General features: G+C 44.5%; 1 protein-coding gene across 9 annotated transcripts in view; it reads left to right on the top strand.

Moving 5' to 3' along the window:
* Positions 1 to 21,594, top strand: part of FYN (FYN proto-oncogene, Src family tyrosine kinase) — a 212,018-nt gene that overhangs the window by 133,227 nt on the left and 57,197 nt on the right. For 2 of the 9 annotated variants that reach the window (XM_064598013.1, XM_064598008.1), the window contains one exon: positions 19,824 to 19,929. The exons of 6 other annotated variants lie outside the window; for them this stretch is intronic. The gene's annotated coding sequence lies outside the window, so the exon portion shown is untranslated. Of the gene's footprint in view, positions 1 to 17,569; positions 17,812 to 19,823; positions 19,930 to 21,594 lie in introns of all 9 variants that reach the window. One more of the 9 variants, XM_064598009.1, reaches the window with a different exon arrangement.

The following is a 21,594-nucleotide window of genomic DNA, read 5'->3' as shown; positions in this document are numbered from 1 at the left end:
GTATATGAAGAAAATAAAACAGAGTGATATGAGGGGCGTCTGGGTGGCTCAGTGGGTTGAGCGTCTGACTCTTGATTTCGATTCAGGTCATGATCTCAGGGTCCTGAGATTGAGCCCCACCTGGAGCTCTGCACTCAGCAGGGAGTCTGCTTGTCCCTCTCCCTCTGCTCGTCCCCCTGCTCACGTTCTCTCTCTCTCTCAAATAAATAAATGAAATCTTTTTTTTATGTTATGTTAATCACCATACATTACATCATTAGTTTTTGATGTAGTGTTCCATGATTCATTGTTTGCATATAACACCCAGTGCTCCATTCAATACGTGCCCTCTTTAATGCCCATCACCAGGCTAACCCACGCCCCCACCCCCCTCCCCTCTAGAACCCTCAGTTTGTTTCTCAGAGTCCATAGTCTGTCATGGTTCGTCTCCCCCTCTGATTTCCCCCCAAAAAGAGAGTGATATGATAGTGTGACAGGAAGTGGCCAATTAAGAGTTGGTGCCAGGAAAAACCCTTCTGAGAAGGCGACATTTGAGCTGGGACCTGAATCCTAGGAATGACCCAGCTGTGTGGGTATTGGGGGGAAGAGCATTTCAGGCAAAGGGAAAAGCTTGTGTGGAGGCTCATCTGGCTAGGGAAGAGGCATGGAAGGGAGAGCCTTAGAAGAAGAGGCCAGAGAGATAGGCAGGGGCCAGAACAGGGATGGCTGTATAGTTTAAATTTATTCTAAATATAATAGGAAACCATACTAAGACTAGGAAAAACTTAAAAAAAAAAATCACTCTGATTGTCATGTAGAGGATGGATTATAGAGGGCAAGAATGGAAACCGGAGAAGCAGACTCGTATTTCCACCTAGTATTTTTTAACTTGCTTGTTTCCCCTGACTTTAACATGAACATCTTTCAAGATTATTAAGTTCTGCAGCATCATCATTTTTCCTGGCTATATAGGAATCTGGTATGATATCATATTTTGTTAACCCCCTGTGAGTATTTAGATTATTTCCAATTTTTTGTTGTCATGAATAATACCAAAGTGAGTGCTCTCAAATCTTTGTGTACATTCTTGTTGTTTCCTTAGGATAATTCCTAGAAGTGGAAGTCCTTCCCCACTTCTAGGAATTATCCTAAGGAAATTTGAAGACTCTTTCTTGGGTCTCTTAGTTTCATTTGTAATTACATAACCGGCATCCTCCAGTAATTTGACACCTTTAGTTGATGTATTTTTACCAGGCATGGGCCAAAGGGAGGCAAGTGAGGCGCTCTCCTAGGGTGCATAATTAAAAGCACCCCCAAAAAACCTCAGTAATCAAGATAAATAATATCTTAATGCAATTTTTTTATCCTGATTACTGAGGTTTTTGGCATCTCTTTATTTTGCTCTCAGGGCAAGTGCCTCATTCACTTTATCCTAGGCCTGGCCCTGGCACTTTTATACAAGAAAAACATAAGAAAGTAATTATTTGTCTCTGGGCTTGATTCTGCTTTTACTTACCCTGTTAGAGAATTTCATCGTTAACTTCATTGTTAGCTGCATATTAACAGTGCATGTTTCCATTATCATCTTCATTCTTAAGCAGTTAGAAAACACAAATATGTAACAGGTAATGGGTGTAGATCCATATTCTTCACTTACAGGTATGTGGGGGCACAGTTGTCTTAAGCACCATTTTTCCCTGACTCATGGCTGTGATCAAGTATCTGCTTCCCAGTCCTGCTCAGTTGCCCTGGGGGTTACAATTGGGAGGTCTGCGTGGCTCCTAGGTGGAATTCAGTAGGAGCCCCTGGGGGTATCTAACTAGCCTAACCTTAGAGTCCCAACAGTGGCCACTGAGTCCCTCCATTCTGCTTGGACTTTTTAATTCTCTCCACCTTCTCAGGAAAACGGGAGAGCTAAAAAAGGGAAAGTTGGAGGCTTTTTCTATTTCACAGAAAAGAGAAATTGGCCAGAATCCAAAAGGGAAAAAAACAAACAAAAAAAACCCTTCAAGTAACCAAATAAGTTTTCAGTTTATATGTTGGTTTCTTTCTCTGCATCACCCCAACACGTGGTCTCCACATAGCAGTTGAGGCCTTTTAGGCTCCTTTCAGCAAACGACTGAAACAAGGAGTCTGTCTATCTATAGAAGCAATTGCCCTCCCACTCCTCAACCACCAGGTTTGTGTGCTTGTGGCGCTGTTGACCTTGCACACTCACACCTCTCTCCCGTGGCCGGGGTCAGCCACATACATTCCGGGCAGCCCAGCACACTGCAGACCAGGGCCGCCGTAGGCACTGTGAGATTCTCCTGGCACCACCAAACAAACTGTCTTCCTCTTCTGTCATGTACTCCTTTTTGTTACTAAACGCGGTGAGCCTATTTTCAGCAAACAAATAAGGGTTGGGCATATAGGTCCGTGGATAGATGGCTAGCAAGAAAGATTATCATCAGAAAAAGCCAGAAGTCCAAAAACTGTTAACCCAAAATGTTGCAAAGCCATATACCTCTAGACCACCCAGTCCTGGCCAAAGGCTCAGTGTCTAATCTGGCTGTAAGAGTCCTCTGCTCTTAACCCAGCACAGGTAAAGGAGAAGGCCCAGGAGACCTTGCTCAGATGCCTTGGAGATGGGGGCCATTTCCAGCATCTGGTGCCTGATTGGATCGAGCAGCCCCCACTGGTCTGTGGAAGTCCCAGAGCATGAAGGAAAGGTCCTGCATTCAGGTGACTCAGGCCCTGTGGGTATGGACAGTGTAATGGGACAGGTTGATGACACTTGATGGAGCCACAGAAGTGATCTGTGAGGAATCAGAATGTGGCTGTTCCTTATTCCCTTTGAGTTTTCTGATCATGTCAGGCCAAGAGGACTGTGCCCAAAATGCCAGGGCTTTCTGAACAGTCTCCTTGTGGTTTTGAGGAAGTAATGGAGCTAAATATAACCCCTTCTGCCTGAGATCCATGTGCTTTTCTCCGGGTTATCAGTCATCAGTCTACAGCTTCTGAGAAATCTGTGCTTCGGACATTAGTATTTATGTGAAAATTAGCTTAGTAGATGCAAAAATGCTGTCTGACAGGAGTGCTATAGTTTTAGTGACCCCTGAAATTGGCTCTTCAGTGATGTGATTCCTACTGAGATTTTCAACCCAAGAGTTACACTAAAAGCTCCTTTTTTTCTCTCTAAGAGTAAACAACCAAACAACCCTCCATTCCCACCTTCCAACTAATACATTAACAATGTGACTATCGTACAAATGTTGTGGTTCCTTCTGAGAACTCTAGGCAGTGGATTCTTTCTTGAGTTGAAACCAAGTAAAGAGTAGACAGAAATGCAGCTTTCTCCCTTCTTTATTTTCTTTTTTTATTGTATTTTAATTTTTATCAAAATCATTGTTTGTCTACTCAGTTAAACTCATTAAATGTTATTACCGATCCATAGTGATTAGTTTGGCAGTGTAGCTGGATACCAGTAATGGTAGATTGGCTATCTCCTGGCCAGCCAGGAGGTCACTGGATGTCATTTGTGCCTGGTATAGAAAGACCAGCCATAAGCCCAAGAGGACCCGCAGGCTCCAGCATGCCGCCTCTCTTACATACATACATGCCTAGTAAGCCTGCAGTTTCCTGAGCACCTACTGCATGGACAGTTAATGGTCTAAATATTATCTACTATATGAACCATATGAAATTGATGTTTCCTTTTTTCAGATCAAAGATGGTCAGGTATCAGTAACTTCCTACTAGTAATTAATAGTAGAATGTCTATTCTTATAAACATCAGCATAATCCCCATTGTATAGGGAAGAAACCAGAGTACTTAAAGCCACCTACTCAAAATATAAATTCTAACCCTCAATCATGGCTTTCTGCCCTTCTGACACCCAAAGGCAATGAGAAAGGAAGCAAAGAGGATAAGAAAGAGGAGAGAATTAGAAGGCAACCCATTTTAGAACTGAAAGAGTGGAATTGAAACCATTAAAAGAAAAATCACTTCTGTCTCTCTCCTACGTGCCCAAATAATGAACTGCCTGGCCAGGGCCTCTCTTGAGACAATTGGCTGGGCAAGCTGCAGGCTGCTCCACTGGGGACCACAACAGCCTTAAGTGAGAGACAGAACCCCAGCAGGGCTGTGGGAACGAGGCCAAGTCATGCAGAGATGGGCTCTCTGTGGCCTCCCTGAAATCCAACCCAAACTCCATTTGTATTTGCACCATATCATCATCTTGATTTCCTTCCAACATCACATCATCATCTCCCACACATACTGCATCTTGTCAGAACCCTACGTTATGAGGACTTAATGATTTAAACTGAACAAATTGCCTCCACCCTTAGGACATTACTGGGGCTAAAGAACAGGGCAGGTTTCAGGTGCCCAGTGGAATCTGTAAAACTTTTGACACCTTGAAGATATTTTTAAACCTAAAAGAACAATAGCCACATGGTAATCTGTACTTTGCCCCAGGGATATTCCAGTTTCTTTTTTTTTTTTTTTAAAGATTTTATTTATTTATGTGACACAGAGAGACACAGCGAGAGAGGAAACACAAGCAGGGGGAGTGGGAGAGGGAGAAGCAGGCTTCCCGCCGAGCAGGGAGCCCGATGTGGGGCTTGATCCCAGGACCCCGAGATCATGACCTGAGCCGAAGGCAGTCGCTTAACCGACTGAGCCACCCAGGCGCCCCTCCAGTTTCAAAATAGGAGGATTATGGGACTGGACAAGTGGAGGGAGGTCATCTGACCAAGCCATGCACTTTCCCCATTTGTTCAGCCAGAATGGAGAGAGAGGGATAGTGGAAGCCATTCTTGGCATCAGGAGGAGAGATGAACATAAGGGAGGGTGACAGAGAGACACCATTATTCAGCCTCCCTGAGTGAGAGCAGACAGAGCAGTAGGAAGGTGGAGGGCAACTTTACACCAGAAGGCACGCAGCTGCTTTCACTTCTTGAGAAGAAATTCCTTATCTCACTTTCTGTTCATTGTCATTTGGAAGTATTTATTAAAAGCCAAGTTGCACCTAGCGTTGTACTTATGTTGGACTCAATACACCAAGAATCACAAATATGGACGCCCATGTAAAGGCTTGCACAGAGAATAAGAACGATGGTTCTTTACCAGGGCTCAGCCTTCAGCCTTCTCTCCTGAAACCTCGCCTAGATGTTTTCTCATTTCTGGCAGGGAACAGCACATTCAGAAAGCACCCTGTCTGGGTGGGTGCTTCGAGGCTTTGTGTCAAAGATGAGTATGATGATCTTGCTGACTCCAAGCACCTCTCCAGATGAGGTGGAGTTTGCATGAGGAACACAAGCCCAACCTCACTGGGCAGCCAGGCTGACAGAAAAGGAAGATGAGGAAATGACAGTGAATTTGACCAGGGATCAGCGCCCCAAGCATAGTTATTCAACTAGCAGGCTTGTGCCATTTCCCATCACTCCTCTGCAATGAGCTTTCCTGTGGCTGGAACCACAGGCCTTGGAGGGACCCAGCCCCAAGGATAGATCTGAGTTGATATTGTAGGCCTTCAGTCCCAGGCCCTTGCTGTGGAACAAGGCCCCCACATTGCATCTAGAACTATAAAAAATACAGATTCCTGGCCCTGCCCCAGACCTGCGCGGGACACATGCCCTCTGGCTCACATAGGCGTGCTTCTTTAAGATATATGCCTAGGAGTGGAATTGTGACTCATAGGAGAGATGCATCTTCATCTTCACTAAATAATGTGAAATTGTTTTTACAAAGTAATCGTAACAATTTATGTCCCACCAGCAGTGTTTGGGAATTCTGTTGTTCCACATTTTTATCAGTACTTCGTATCAGCAGACTGAAAATTCTGCCAATAGCATCACTTCTTTATGCTGGAATTTCGAGAGAAAAAGGAGGGGGTGAGTTTGGGGTAGGTTTGGTTTGGTTTGAGAATAAATGATATTTTGTTACCTGACCTAAATGAGAAAGCAAAAATGCTCTGGTACCAAAAAGTGATCAATTTTGTTTGTTTGTTTGTTTGTTTGTTTGTTTGTTTGTTTGTTTGTTTGTTTTGCCATGGGGAACAGAGCCAAAAGTGAAAAAGAGAAATTTAGTTGAGGCTTATTTTAAGCTAAAGAAAAGTCAGAGGTTGGAAGAAATAATGAAAAAACTGGAAAGGAAGATTAACCAGCCAGCATGTTAAGACAGACACAGATTTAAAACAGTTAAGATATGGGCTAAGAAAAACAAACTTAGTAAACAGCTTAGTGGGTTTCGGAAGGCAGGAATTGGTACAAATAATTGATTTTCTGTAAGAGATACAGAGATCCACTAATTTTTAGCAACTTTTCATTTTAGCAATGGAACCTGTGTAGAAAATGCAAATCTTAAGAGAGAAGCACAATGCGTAGGAAATTAAGAGGGGACTTAGTAGAGAGTGCATTCGGGAAATGTGTGTCCAGATTAAAGATGAACCCTAGCAGAAACCAAGGGTGTGTAGGCTGGTTAATAACAGGACCCCCCCCCCCCCCCCCCCCCCCCCCCCCCCCCCCCCGCCGCCTGGACTGATGACTAGCATGTCAGGTCAGCCTTTGTCAAAAAGAATTATGGCAGAGCTGTTGCCTGGGCTCATTCCAAGTGTGTACCATTGTTACTGACCCCGTCAGTTGGGGGTATATTGAAGCAGAACTGGGGCAGAGTATGCAGCCACACTTGGGTCATTGTCACATGGAGTCTGTAAGGCAGTTCCACAGGAGCTCAGCATGCGCTCTGGGGACAGGCCAGTTCTGCCTAGTGCTGGGCTGAATTGCCACTGCTCAGAGCTGCCGAGTGATGACTATTGCTGGTGGATAGGCAGTTTCCATCCTCTGACTGTGGTGAGCTTGGAGATGTGAGCAGAACTGTCATAGCTAAAATATAAGCCACCTTCTGACATTAGCCTGAAGAATTCGTTAGTATTACATATTCCATGCAAAACTGAGGTGTAAACACCGCTTCTGCCAAAAGACATTTCTATTTGGCTTGATGGAGTAAACTGCCCATGGTTGGAGGGAGAGGGTGGTGGGCCCTTTTTTACCTTATACTCACCTGCACCTCTACCCCCAGCCCCTTCTTCAGTCTCCTCTTGTGGACATCAGAGGTCATCAGTCCATTGTTGCATATTAGCTGTTACATGCCCTTTTTAGTGGACAGCAGTCATCTTTTTCCAGATGTCGTGCATTGCAGGTGTGTGTCTATCTCCATTGTTGTCTGTCCTTGCCATGTTTAGGCAACCATCTACACAGCTGCACGTCTCCCACTCCTACCAGCCCTAAAAGATCTTGGGCTTCTTTTTCTGATAGGGCTCTCGGAGAATGTAGCTTACATAGTCCCAGGGTAAACTGCCTCTGCTGCCAGTATGGTTTTAGATCTGTATTCTCACTTGCAACAAAAGCTACAGTGTTGCCACGGTTGGGGATGAATTATGAGGTATGAATTAGGCATAGACAGGTTGCTAGAATGGATGGAGTTGTTTGTCCAGCTGAAGAAGTCACATCTTACTCAGATACTTCTGTCCACCTGTGTGTAGTCTCTTCCCAATCTTGGCTTCACTGTCTGGCTCCCCCATGCTTCTCCTCTACCCCACATTTCAGTATGTGTCTGTCGAGACCCAGTTCCACTCCCGCTTAATACTGAGTAAGCATCAGCTAGATAATGTGCAAATACTTTAGCCTATTAGCACGTGGTTAAGATGATGTCTTAGATTCAGCCATTTGTGGGTTAAAATCCAGCTCAACCTAGCTTTGGGGGTTTCGTCAAGTAACTTGCCCTCCCTATACTCATGCCCCCATCTGTAAAATAATAGTACCCAGTTCACAAGGCTGCTGATGGATCAAAGGAGAGCGTTTGCTTATTGTACCTAACACCAGCTTTAGGCACTACAGTGAGTGCTCAGTAAAATGGACACGTAGCTGTTTATAATCTGGCTTCATCTTCCGCCACCTTCCCAGCTGCATATATCCATTCCATTAAACTGTAAGCTCCTTTTGAGCAGGCGCCTGACCCCTTCCCTCTGAGAGCCTTGCATGATGCCTGGCACATGTTTCAGTGCTCTGTAAACGCAGAAACAAATCCAGTAAGCCCCATGGAACCATGCCCTACCACACGTCTGTGCTCTCATGTGAACTCCCACCCCCTCCTCACCTGGGCCAGGTACCTCACAGTGGCTGGCCTGGATGAATTCAGACCCCTCTGTGCTCTCTCCCCCACCCAAGTCCAGATTTGAGGTCTCCCTCCTAAGTACACATAAGCTCCTCACGGGCAGGGCCTTGTTTACTTGACTCCATATCCACAACCCTTTGCACAGCGCCTGTCACATAGAGAGGATCAAAATATGTTTACTGAATAGAGGCTAGAGATAGGGCTGTAAAGAAAAAGAAAAAGATAAGAATGCAAGGAAAATGAAATCGTTGAAAACAGGTGATTTGTTACTATGGTGATTTCTGAGTAACTTTGGTCTGGGGGAGTGGGGGAAGTTTCTTTGTTCTTATTATTGTTTTCTGTGTAACTTCCTCATCTCCAGCAACTCAGGAGAACAGCTATACCTAGCAATCCTAGGAAAGACTCAGAGAGAATTGGAGCCTCCCTGTGAGGAGGGGGAGGTGGATCAAGACCCCAGCAGGTCTCGAGTACCTGAGCTGATTGTACCATATCATAAGTTGTCCTTCACTTTAGCAGCAGAGAGACATGGAGGGCATAGTTGGGTCTTCTGAAAACCACAGTAAGAAAGAACATTTTAAGCCATAGTGCAAAAAAAAATAAAAACTGTAGGGCATAGCAATGCCTAGCTCCTATCACGTCATTAAAACTCTCATAATATGCATGGTCCAGGCTCTGGCCATGGCAGAGGGAGCATTCATAGCCAAACCTGGCTACTTGGTCACGTTACTCCGTGGGTGCTTGTGATTGATAACAGGCCTCTAGGGCTGTGGAGAGTGGAGACCTCTGTGCCTGTTTATAGAATCGGTTCTGCTTGAGTGTGTACAGGAGGGTTCTGGGCTCCTTCAGGAGTGTTAGGCTTAGTATGAATCCTTAGAGCTCCTTGTTGAGGCCTGTTGCTCGACCAAGAAGGAAACCGGGCTCCACAGTGTCAAGTGATATGCTCTGGACCACGTGGCAACTCACAGCCTTGTCCCAGCTTTATCACTGCTCCCAGACCTGCTCCAATCCAGGAGCCTGGTACCCAGGACTGAAATGTCCTAGAGACTTAGGAGCCAGTCCTAAGCTGGATCACTGTAAAGAGAAGAACACTTAAAGAGCACTTTCAGCCCTAGTGCAAAAAATGAAATAATGGTAGGACACAGCAATGCCCAACTCCTGTCACACCATTAAATCTTTCATTCTTTGTTCTTTTCAAAAAGTATGAAGAAAATGGCTAGGAACAGAGCATGCTTCTCAAAAGGAAACGTGGGGTAGTAGGAAGAAGATATGATTGCATTAGACATGGATGCAGGTCCCACTGACTGGGTGACCCCAGACAAGTTAACTTAAATTCTGTGAGCCCAAGATTCCTTGACTGTGGAATACCCTTTCAAGGTTGTCCTGAAGATTAAATGAAATACCATATGTGAAGTGCCAAGCACAAAATAAGTTCTCAATAAATGGTAGCTATTGTTACAATTTGTTATTGTTATCCTACTAACCTGCCTTAATACAAGTTTAACTGTCAGTATCAAAGGAGGATAGAAGCTCTTACTGGTTCTAGAGACTATGGGGGGAAAAAACCAAGTAAGTGACCAATAGAGCCACCTTTGACCTCTATGGTAGATTTCCTTCCTTCTTGTGGTAGGTTACAGGCTACCTGTTATAACAAAAAGACCCCACTCGCTCCTCCCCACAAAAATCCGGTGGCTCCCACAAGATAGACGTTCATGCGTCTCTCGTGTTAGGTCACAGATCACAGCTCTAAGGCAGATGAGCAGCCATGCTCTCCAAGACTGTCTAGGGCCCAGGTTCCTGTGTCCTGTGGTTCTGCCAGTCCCTGTCGGGTTGCCATCCTCTGCCTGGAGGAAGCCGATTCACCAGCACCACATCCACTGTCCAGCCCACAGGAAGTGGGAAGGAGGATGGAGAGCAATCCAGTCTCCTTTAAAGACACAGGGGCTGGATATATCACAGCCATTCTCAGCTGGTTGGCCAGAATCAGACATGGCCCTCCTAGCTGCAAGGGAAGCTGAAAGTGGAGTCTTCGGGTGCATAGCCGTAGGCCTCGCTGTGGAGGAGGGGGCTGAGTCTGGTGGCAGAGGGAGCAGTCTGCCCACCCTTCACCTCATCCTCCCGCTACCCATTCTCAGTCATCTGGATTCGGGCCTCAACATTGCAAGGCTGTGATACCAGAATCTGCAAGGGGACAATCTGCTGTGCTGTCTTCTTTAAGAAGATAAACCCCAAGTTCAATTACTGTGCAAGACACTCTAAAATTCACACTCTGCTGCATTCACATGCCAAGTGAAAAGTCTATTGAATTGCTTTACTGTAAATTTTATAAGCGACGGTGTTTACAAAATGTATGCTGGTATATAAACCACGTCTTTCCTTTTCAGATTTGTTAACAGAAACCTGACAGGATTTCTATCTGGTGCCAAGTAGGTCATCAATGAGTGCTCTAGCAACACATGTTCCTCCCACACAGAGTGGCCGCAGTTTGTCATTCCAGATACCGTTTTTATATGCTGCTGGGGACAGCGTCCCTGCAGTGGGTCCCCATCCTCCTCCTCTTCCTTACTATCTCCCATGTTAACTTCCTTGTTAATTTCCTCGGATCTCTATAGGCAGTCAGCTTGGATGCAACTACCACAGAGTCAGCCAACCTGGGCTCAATGCGGGTAAGAAAAGTAAGCTCCAGGGAAGGCAGAGACGGTCGTCACTCCCTTCAGGCGCAGAAGTGGTAGGAGGAGACTGGCTAGAGTCCACTGGCCTCTGTGTTTCCTTTGTTCCCGTCATCACTGTCACTGTTGTTCCTTGAACCAGTAAAGGCCATGGAGTTAGGGGCGCGTTTTCTGAAGGCCTACTTTATCAGCATTCACACCAAAACAGCTGCCGAGAAGCTTTGAAATTCGAAACCACTGCAAGGGATGCAGAAGTGAAGGCCCAGAGTGTTGCTGATTCCTTGCAACTTGAGAAAGTGCCAACATAAAGATCCAGGGGAGGGGGGCCAGGGCTTCACGTCATTCTTCAAAGAAAAGACATCTGCTTCAGTGCCAAAAACACAATGCAAGTGGCTTCACAACCAAATTCTCAGAGTGCTCTGACTCCAGATAAGTCATCAGCGGAAAGGGGGTCTCGTGGGGACACAAACACAAACATGAGCTCGAGGGCAAAAAGAAGAAAAGTAAAATTTCCTTATTCAAAGTCCATTCTGTTTCTTTAACTGATGAATTAAAGGGAAAAAGAATTCATTGTTTTCTGAAAGGAAGAGGCCACATTTGCAGAATCATCTGGCGAGGAACCTCCATAGAGACTAAAAAGATTGGCAGAGAGGGTTTTTGTTTGGCCTTGGAGAGAGAACCTCCTCAGCGTTCATTCTCCACACTGGCGGGCAGGGGGCATTGATGACGCCTGTTCACACAGCTGCTTTGTGCTAATGTGCTTTCTCGTGGCTCCACCAGGTGACACTCCGACCCTTGGGCCCTTGGCCAGTTCAGCCCAGAAAGCCAGTCTCTACCACTGTGGCCCAGATGTGACACTGACTCTCTCGTTTCCTTTTGCCAGTTCATGAAAGGAAGCCTACATGTTTATTTTTGTTTTCCTCTGGTTGTTTTTATATAACAGGGCCAAGGAGAGTAGAAAGATGTTTGGCCAAATATCAACATCAGGAAGAAGCATCTTTGTTGAATCTTTTATGTTTCTGAAAAATTTTAGGTTGCATAAACCAGTGTTGGTTACTATTCTGTGCCCTGCTTGGAATGCACCAGATTCTAAGGACTGGGGAATTCTAGTCAGAGTAAGAAGTCACACCATCAAAATGCCAGGCTGAATGTCCCAGCAGGAAAGGGTGAGGGCAACAAGAGGAAAAGTGAGAGAAAAGTATAGAATTTTTCTGCCTGGTGCCCTAAGCAAGTCCCCTTGTCTCCACCAACAGTGAGCATCCAAAGAACAAAGTGTTTCACTTCATTCTGCCCACCTCCCTAGAGCCATGCCAGTGTGTGGTCTTCAGGCCCTCGCTCACAGAGAGGTCTTGCAGATACCTTAAAATCCAGAACTCCTCGGTTATATTCCAACATTGACTTGTTCAGAGTACTGTCATTCTGACTTTATTGGGTTTCCCCAGGTACCTAGGAGCTTGGGCCTTGAAGGTTCTCAAGAACCCACTAATCCAGCCACCCGACTTCTGATTCTGATATCCCACATTTTGCCACTTGCCACCTACATGGTCCTCTGAGTTGTTTGTGTTATGGCTTTGCTTAATCTGTGCCCTTAATTAGATTTTCGTGGCTGCCCATCTGGGTGATTCACCACCCCTCCCAGCACTGCTCCCTCACTGCCCACTTCCCAGCACAGATGTTATAAAGACTCACTCAGAAACCTGTCTGTCCTAAGGGGCGCCTGGGTGGCTTGGTCAGTGGCTCAAGCAGCCAACTCTTGATTTCAGCTCAGGTCATGATCTCAGGGTCCTGGGATCAGGCCTAGCATCAGGCTCCACACTCAGTGGGGAGTCTGCTTGAGAATTCTCTCCCTCTTTCTCTCTCTCTCTATCTCTCTCTCAAATAAATAAATTAATTAAAAAGAAAAGGAAATCTCTCTGTCCTTCAGTACCTTTCACCTTTCAAACCTTCCAGGAGGAGAGGTTGCTTCCTAACAGACTTTAGAATCAGTCACTCTCTCTCCCTCTCTTAATTTTTAGAATCAGTTGCCACTCAATAAACAGTCTCTGTGCCCCTCAAAAAAAAAAAAAAGAAGAAAAAAAAATTTTTTTAGAATCAGTTACTCTCTTTCCTTCTCTTAATTTTTCAGTTCACAAAGCATACTTCATCAATGTATGGTTATATACTTATATACAAATTAAATCAGTAACAGATAAAATTAAAGGAATCTTTCCTATTTAAAAAATTATTTATTCTCATAAAAATTGTGCTTTCTCAGTATAGATAATCTGAGGGGAAAAAACAGAAGAAAGAACAGTCACCCATAGTGTTATTCCCCCACACGCCACCAGCAAGCATCTTGGTATCTTTCCTTCCAAACAATTTTTTAGGCATTTGTCATATAGTCACAATCATGTGATCCTTCTTAGTGTAATATGAGCATTTTTCTGTATTGCTGATTATTTTCTGTAACCGGAAGTTTTAATTTCTGTTTTACTTTACATGAACGGCATTTCTTATTATATACTTAGCCATCATCTTCTTGTTAAACAATTAGCAAGTTTTCTGACTTTCAAATTATAAATAACATGTCATAGGACCTCTTCATGTGTCATTTTTCAAAAAGTGTCTCTTTAGCACAGATTCACAAAGAACAGGCCCATTTTTAAGGTTGTTTATATATATATAATATTGTCAAATTGGTTTATGAAACGGTTATACACTAATTCCTGGTCTTCTATCAGCAATATATGAGAACAGGCATTTCGGGGGACCTCCGTCACTATTGGGCAGACTTCCTTTTGAAATTTTGTTAATTGAGAGGTGAAAGTCTCTCATTAATCAACATTGTGTTTCTTTGATTACTACTGAAGGTAACATTTTCCCATAAGTTTCACAAGTCCTTTCTCCTTTCTTTGAACTGCCAATTAACATGCTTTCCCATTTACCTAATCTTAGGGGGGTTTTTATCTATATAAATTCCTTACATATTAAAATATGAACCCAAGAGAATTGAAAGCATATGTCCACACAAAAACTTATGCATGAATGTTCATAGCCTCATTTTTCATACAGCCAGAAAATGACAGCAATCCAAATGTTGATCAACTGATGATTGGTAAACAAGTGGTGTATCCATACAACAGAATATTTTCAGCCATAAAAAGGAATGAAGTACTGATTCATGCTACAAAATGAATGAACCTTGCAAACCGTGTGCCAAGAGAAAGAAGCCAGTCACAGAAGGCTACATATTATATGATTGCATTCATATGAAATGTCCAAATAGGCAAATCCATAAAGACGTAAAACTCCTGGTTGTCAGGTGTAAGTCTGAGAAGGGAATGAGAAGTAACTCCTGAATGAGTACAGGTTCCTTTTGGGGGTAATGAAAATGTCTAGGATTAGATAGTGACAGTGGTTTCCTTTGTATATTAAATATACATATCACATATGTAATGTATTTGTATATGTAATATGTGTATAGAAAATATAAAACCACTGAACTGTAAACTTTAAGAGGGTGAATTTTATGGTATGTGAATTATATATCAATAAAAATAAAAATTTAAGCTAGTAACCACTAAGGAACCTTTTTTCCCTCCCAAAAGGGGTGGGAGAAGGCCTGAAAAACTTTATAATCTGTGCTCTAATTCTTTCTGAACCCTTTGGCATAGACAGTTAAAACATATCCTTATTTTTTATCACCATTTCCCCCTAGTCTTAACCGTGAGATCTGAAGTGAAGTGAATGTAAGAAGAAAATGTTCTTCGCTCCTTTTGGAGCCTTTCCATGGTTTGGTGTTAAAACCTCATTTGGCCATTTGGGTTTGGGAATGGTTCCAGCTCTTTGTTGACTGCAGTGTTAAATCTCACCATCGGGGTCTAATGCTTCCATTTCTTTCTTTATTAAGTACGTTTGACTCTCCAGGCATCAGGGAATGGAAGGTTTTAGAGAAGGGAAAGGAGAACATGCTGCAGGGAGTGAGCCACTGCTTCTCGGCATGGGGGGTGATTTGAACAAGACAAACCAGGGTGGTAGCCAAAAAATCTAGGTCCCAGGAATGTGGTTCTTTTCTTAAAGTGATGTGACATTTGTGAGAGTGATTTACATGAGTTCGGGTCCTTTGCTGTGCGGTACAGAACAAGATTCATTGTCCTCACCCTCCAGAGGACCTTGCAGAGTCATGCACAAATGATCATCCAACACCACCTCTTGTTATTTCCAAAGCAAAGCTTTGATTTGATTTTTAAATAGGCTCTGTTCTCCCACTCTTGCACGTGACTGGTGTCTGCACTGTACGTGTTCCTGGGTCTACATCAGTCTTTGCACCTCAAAGATGTGACATTTTATTGCTTGGGTAGGGGGAGGGTGTTGTCCCTCATGGGACTCCACCAAGAGTAGAAATCTGTTATTTTGTGCTTGGAGAAAGCATTGCTTGTGTTCTGTTTATACAGTAAATATGTTCCAGAAAGTTTTGCCTGTATAGCAAATCATGTTTTAAGTGCAGTCCGCAAGCTCACTTATACCAAGGAAACCAGTGCTCACTCCTTTGTGGTGTATATAAACACTCACCACAGGCGCCTGGTGGCTCTGTTGTTGGGCATCTGCCTTTGGCTCAGGTCGGGGTCCCGGGGCCCTGGGATCGAGCCCCGCATCGGGCTCCCTGCTCAGCGGGGAGCCTGCTATTCCTTTACCCTCACCCCACTTGTGCTCTCTCTCTCTCCCCCCCCAACATAGGTAAAATAAATAAATAAATAAACACCACATCTAGGAAATATCAGGAAACTAAGGGGAGCTTCAGTGTCGTTGGTTCAAACGCTCATTAAGACCCTACACCACATGAAGGAAGCCGGTGACTCACCACGCCTCGCATGGTCCCAGCACCCTTACAGAGCCCACGGTCTTGGGGCAGGGTGTGAATGTGGGGGAGTGAGGCCCAGTCCCTGATGTCAGGGCCCCCATTAGTCATGCACAGGAAGCTGGGCTCTGGGGCACTAGGGAGCCATCCCCAGAGGCCCCTCTGACCACACACCCACATGCTTACATGGACTGGCCAGGAGTCCGTGGGGCAGGAAGCAACTCTGGTCTACAGGCTCCATGTGCCAGCCATGGAATCAGTCTGTCTGGCTTCACCACCCCTGACGGAACTATGGACAAAGTCTCAAACCTCTCTGCTCCTCTGTTGTCAAATGAGGGAAAAGCATAATACTTCTGTCTGAGGACTGTTATGAGAATCGAGTGAGATAGGATGTTCCAGTACATAGCACGGTGCCCAGCTTGCAGTGAGCCCTCATTTGATACTGGTCATCACTACCAAGATTGGAGCCTTCACCTCAGTGGTGCCCATTCCACCGAAATAGGTATTTGTTTTCTCTTGCTGTGTAACCAGTTACTACAAACGTAGCAGCTTAAACAGCCCCCGTTTATTAGCACACAGTTCTGAGCATCTGGGCATGGTGTGGCTGAGCTCTCTGCTCCCAGGGCTGCATTGGCCAACAGCATTCTCATCTGAAGCCTTGACGAGGAAAGAATCCATTTCCAGGTTCTTGGCCCACTTTAGTTCCTTGTAGTTATAGGACTGAGGTCCCCATTTCTTTGCTTTCTGCCATCTGGGGGCTGTGCTCAGTTCCTAAAGGCCACATAGCCCCCTCTATCTGCCAAGCCAGCAGTGGAGAACATCCCCACCCCCCTCCACCAGAATGCCTCTTACACTTGGTATCTACTTCTCCAGAGAGAGCCCAGTCCCTTTCAAGGGCTCACTTGGTGAGGTCAAGTCCACCTGGGATAATTTCTCTTTGTTAAAGTCAACCATGCCAAATAAAATAGCCTAATCAAGGGAGTGATTATCCCATCAGTCACGAGTCCTAGGGATGATACGGGGTTTGTCACACAAAGGGCAGGAATCTGGGGCATACCTTGGAGTTCTGCCTACCACACCACCTTTTCAGCAAGGCACAGATTTTCACTCCTTCCTTCCATTTGGCAGCAAAGAAGCAGAGTCCTCTGTATTCTTTTTTTTAGCCATCTGGGACTACTGGCTGGACCCCATACCAATACTGAGGTTCAGGCCTCGAGTATTTATATGCCCAACATCCCATCCCAGCTATGGCAGGGACTTTGGGGAGTGTCTGCACTTCCAAGACGGTCCAACATGGTCCTGCTTTCTCTCCAGCCTTCCCGGTCAGCACTGGCCCTTCTGTCCTGGTGTCCCCAGAAGACAGCACCACCCCTACTCTCTTGTGGGTGGTGTCCTACAAAGAAGAAAGTCCCATCATAAAGGATTGAAAGTGCTGGGAAATTTGGGTGACAGGTTCTGTGTCCCAACAGCCATTGCTACCAATGTGGCACTCATCTGTCTCTGAACGTCCGGCTTCCAGCACTTCTGTGGTGAAAACTAAAGCAAGCCTTTCCTACACTTTCAAGGGATTTGTTTTCTCTATGGAGAATGTAGCTCGATACCTCCGGTTGATTCTTGTGGGTGTTTCCAATCTGACAAGGACCAAGAACCCCCTGCCATGGCTCTTCTCCCCAGAAGTCAAGTCATTTCTGATGTATTTCTGCACATCTCACCCTCTTGCCTTATGGTGTTACTGTTGCCCAGAAAAGGGTGGTTGCTCATTAAACCACCAGTTCTTGCCATGTTCCCAGAGAAGTGTATGAGACTGTGCAGTCGATCTACAATTCAGCTTTAAATTCTTTTTCAACTGTCCCCATCTCAGTTGCTTGTGTTTGGTTTCTAGGTTCCCTTCCTTGTTCCTTTACTTTTATTATGATTTTCACCCAGGTAAAGTGGAGACCAGCTAAAGGGATGGTGAATGGTACCAGCAGGAAACATGCCACATCAGAGTGCAGGCCAGTGTGGCTCGACCTGTCACTCTTCCAAGTCTGCACTGTCAGCAGCAAGGATGGGAACTTCTGAGACAGAAGTGCTCACACTGCTGAAATTAAAATTATTTGTTGTCACTTTCACCTGCCTTCCTCCGGCCATCCCTCCTCTGCCTCCAAGTTTATGTGTCTCGAGAGAAGGTAATTTGCTTTTGCAGAAGACTGCCAATGGCCTTTCCCCCTTTTTGGTACCTAGCTCTCTGAAATCTTCTCTGAAGTCCTGCAGCGTTATAACCTGAGCGTATGGGTGTTGCTTTACTGAGTGGCGTGCAAGGAAGCGTGAGCTTATCTGTGTTTGATGTGCACCTAGCAGCCGGACCGTGGTCTTGGGCGTCGATGGAGGGAATGTATGTTCAGCCAGACTCATTCTGGATCAAAGCAGCCTAGGCGCAGAATCGGGGATAGCGTCCATCTTTTATGTCGGTTTCAGTCGCTCACTCGAGGGCTTATGTGAAGAAGGATTCTGAGGCCACATGTGGCCAGCACCAGACGGTGCGGGTGTGGCAGTCCTCGGGTTCTCTCTTTGACAACTCTTCCCTGAGTTGCTTAATGCTGTTGGCACACATAAGATCCACAGGACTAAGGAAATTTTATGTAAATCAGGTTTTCCTTGCGTAATAGAAAGAGAGCCCTTTGGTTTTGCCAAAGGACTGAAGAATAGGGGGGCTTCGTGGCTATAATCCAGACACCTCGACCACAGTCACAGGATCTTATTGGTCAAAGTGCTTGTCCATCAGTTTCTCTAGGCACAACAACATGCAGAGAAGGATGGCCATGAGTTCCTGGTGTAGGATTTATTCTTCAGAGTAATTCCAAGGTCCCACTTTTGGAACGGCATTATTCCTTGTTTCCCAGTGCCCCACAGATCTCGGGCAAGTATATTAGTACATTATATGTTCATAATGGACCTACAGCATTGGCCATAAATGCCACACCACAGAACCATATGTAATAAAGGATGTTTTTATTTTAACTCAAATGCTCAGAAGTTTGTCTCATGGCAAGGAGCCTGAAGTCATGTTCGGTACAGCTCACAGAGCGGCTTCTGACTCTTCCGTCAGGAAATGGTTAGTCTGACCGCCCCAAGTGGGAGGAAGAAGACCACAAGTTCTTACACAAATATTTTCATTGTGATTAACTTTTAATGTCTTGAGCCTGCATTGACTGATTTATTTTGGTCTCTTTATGTTTGTCAGCAAAGGGAAGAGAGTAAGCAAGACCTGTGCAGAAACATTTCTTACTCTAAACTGCAAATGTATGAAGTGGTAACAGAGCTGTCCCTTCTACAAAAGAAAACTGTTTTCTCCAAAATGATTTTGACTGAGTTTTGGGTTTTTGCACTGTAATCATTTAACAAATATTTATTGAGCTCCCAGAGCGTATAGCACTGTTCTAGACCCTCAGGATGGGATACTAAAACAAAACCAAAAAATAAGCTGCCGTCAAGGAGATTACTGTTTGTTTCCTTTCATTATTTCATAGGTCTATGTATGGTGTTAGTTGTTTATTTCAGTGGTAATGCTTTTTCTTGGTGGATTGTGAAAGGTGAGTTTTTTCTTAGTTTGGTTAGATATAAGGTCCTGTTTTCAGTGGGGTTCTGACGTGTCATTTCTGTTTTCTTTTGTTGCAGTTGAAAGAGTAGTTTGTAATGAGAGTTCTCATTGGTTTAGATTCTTTTCTCTATCACAAGGAACAATCTTCTAGGGAAGAATCAGCATTTCATACCAATTTTTAAAATTGTGCCCTTCTACCTAGCCTGCCTGTTCTCCTAAGAAAGGCATTGTGAATTGCATGTTGATCACACATATAAGGGAAACAGCTGTTACATACTGTTTCGAAGATATGGCTATAAATTCTTTCTCCTCCATAAATCAGGATTTCTCAACCTTGAAGCTACTAACATTTGGGGCCGATTAATTCTTTGCTGTTGGAGGCTGTCCTACATTGTAGAATGTTTAGCAGCATCCTTGGCCTCTACCGACTAGGTACCAGTAGTACCTCTTATCCCTGAGTTGTAGCAACCAAAAGTATCTCCAGACATTGCCTACTATGTCCCTTGGTGGGGGTGAGAGGAATAAAGTCAACCCCAGCTGAGAATCGCTGATGTAAATGATGTGATACTGTGACTCAGGTCTCACATCTTCTAATTACAGTAGATCAGTGAAATGCCTGAAAAAAGTGCCTGGGACAAGAACTGTCTTCTGTCTGGCCTTTGTGGGAGCTCAAAGCAACTTTCTGCCATGAAGGAGTTAATATAAAGTAAGCAAGATATTTATCAATCCTATGAAGCAATACCAACAACAAATGATGAAATTCCTTCAATAAATCATGCCTTGGACATAGTTTGCATTTCCTACTGGAAATTTTTTAAACTGGCATTCATCTACCATAAGTTAGAGAGCATGTTGGACCCAGTATACTGTAAGTTAATCTCGAATGATTTACGCTTAAATGTGTTCCAGATTGGGTGATCTCAGCTCAAGCAGTAGGTGGCTCATTTCCCGACATTTCCATTCTCAGGAACTGACAGTGAATTCCATAAGTATTTATTGAAATGTGTAATGTAAGAGGACGTTAGAGCAGTCTGATGCTGCTTTCATGTCCCTTTTCCCCAGAAAAACAGTGCTCAGAGCAGTGCCCCCCACCAAGAGTCTCTGTATCTGATGTGGCATTCCCCACTTTGGATTGCAAGATACTAAGAAAAACTAGTTCTTTCTTTCTTCTTCACTACTGCAAGTCCCTTCCATTCCTGTACCAGCTTTGCCCTCTCCGGTGAACACATATAATTACACATGGTGTCATGTGTTTCTTATTTGATCCTTTGGTTCCATATGGGCCACTTTTCAGAGTTTTGGAAGGGGCATCCATTGCATGTTCTACCTACCCCCATCAACCTGACAGAGTATTATAGTCCAAAGTACGATCATTTAACCGAATTAACCTTGTATTTCTGAATCCTCTTTCTTTTTCACACATACCAATAGATTAAAAAATGCAGGGTCAACTGCAAATGTAAGTCGCTGAGAGAAGGGATGGTCTTGGATGCAGAGAGAAAGGGTGAAAGAGAAACAGACTGGGCTAGAGAATCTTCACTCATTTGATTGCTGTTTATCGAGCACCTGCTGTGTGCCAGGCATTGGCATTATAGCTCTGACAAAAGTGGACAGGGCCCTGTTTTCCTGGAACCCGCAGTCCACTGGGCAATGAGATAAGTGGACAAGCTATGTTTTAATATGGCACAATAGGTGCCATGATAGGAGAAATCAGGATGCCATGGGAGCACTTAGAAGGAGCATCCCCCCAGCCTTGGAAGGCGGGTACGGGGATCAGAGAAGGCTTTGCAGAGGAAGCAGTGTCTTACCTGGAACACGAAGAATATGTTGCACATCAGGAAAAAATGTTCAAGGCCACATTCCAAGGCCTAAAGCAAAGCAGAAAAAACTGAACCTTGAAGTAACTGAGAAGTTCGGCATGTTTGGATAGTAGAGTGTGAGACGGGGAGAGTGAAAAGTAAAAAGGAAGCAAATAGGTTGCTTCTCAGGATTCTGACTTGAGCAAGTCAGTCATTGATGGTTGCATTTCTACAATAAGCACAGGAGAAGTAGGTTGGAGGAGGGTGGGGTGACAATGACCTGAGTTTTTAGTCCACCACTAACTCTAGAACATGAGATTGATTTTTTTTTAATATTTTTGAAAGATGTCAAAAGCTAATGGAAATTTGGAAAGTTAATTAGCAGCTGAAAATGATTTTGTTACTGTAGGCTATCATGACATCCTGCAAATATACCCAGACCTCTTAGTTTCTACCAATTTTATTTTATTTTTTAATTTTTTTTAGAGGGGGGGAGAGGCAGAGGGAGAGGGAGAGAGAGAATCTTAAGCAGGCTCCACGCCCAGCCCAGCGTGGGGCTCCATCTCTCGACC

Source organism: Mirounga angustirostris, unplaced genomic scaffold (assembly GCF_029215605.1).
Source record: "Mirounga angustirostris isolate CCGP_5_RB_7025 unplaced genomic scaffold, mMirAng1.0.hap1 SCAF_8, whole genome shotgun sequence".
Lineage (NCBI taxonomy): Eukaryota > Metazoa > Chordata > Mammalia > Carnivora > Phocidae > Mirounga > Mirounga angustirostris.
Note: the sequence above shows the minus strand (reverse complement) of the source record. Positions and strands in the feature narration are given on the sequence as shown.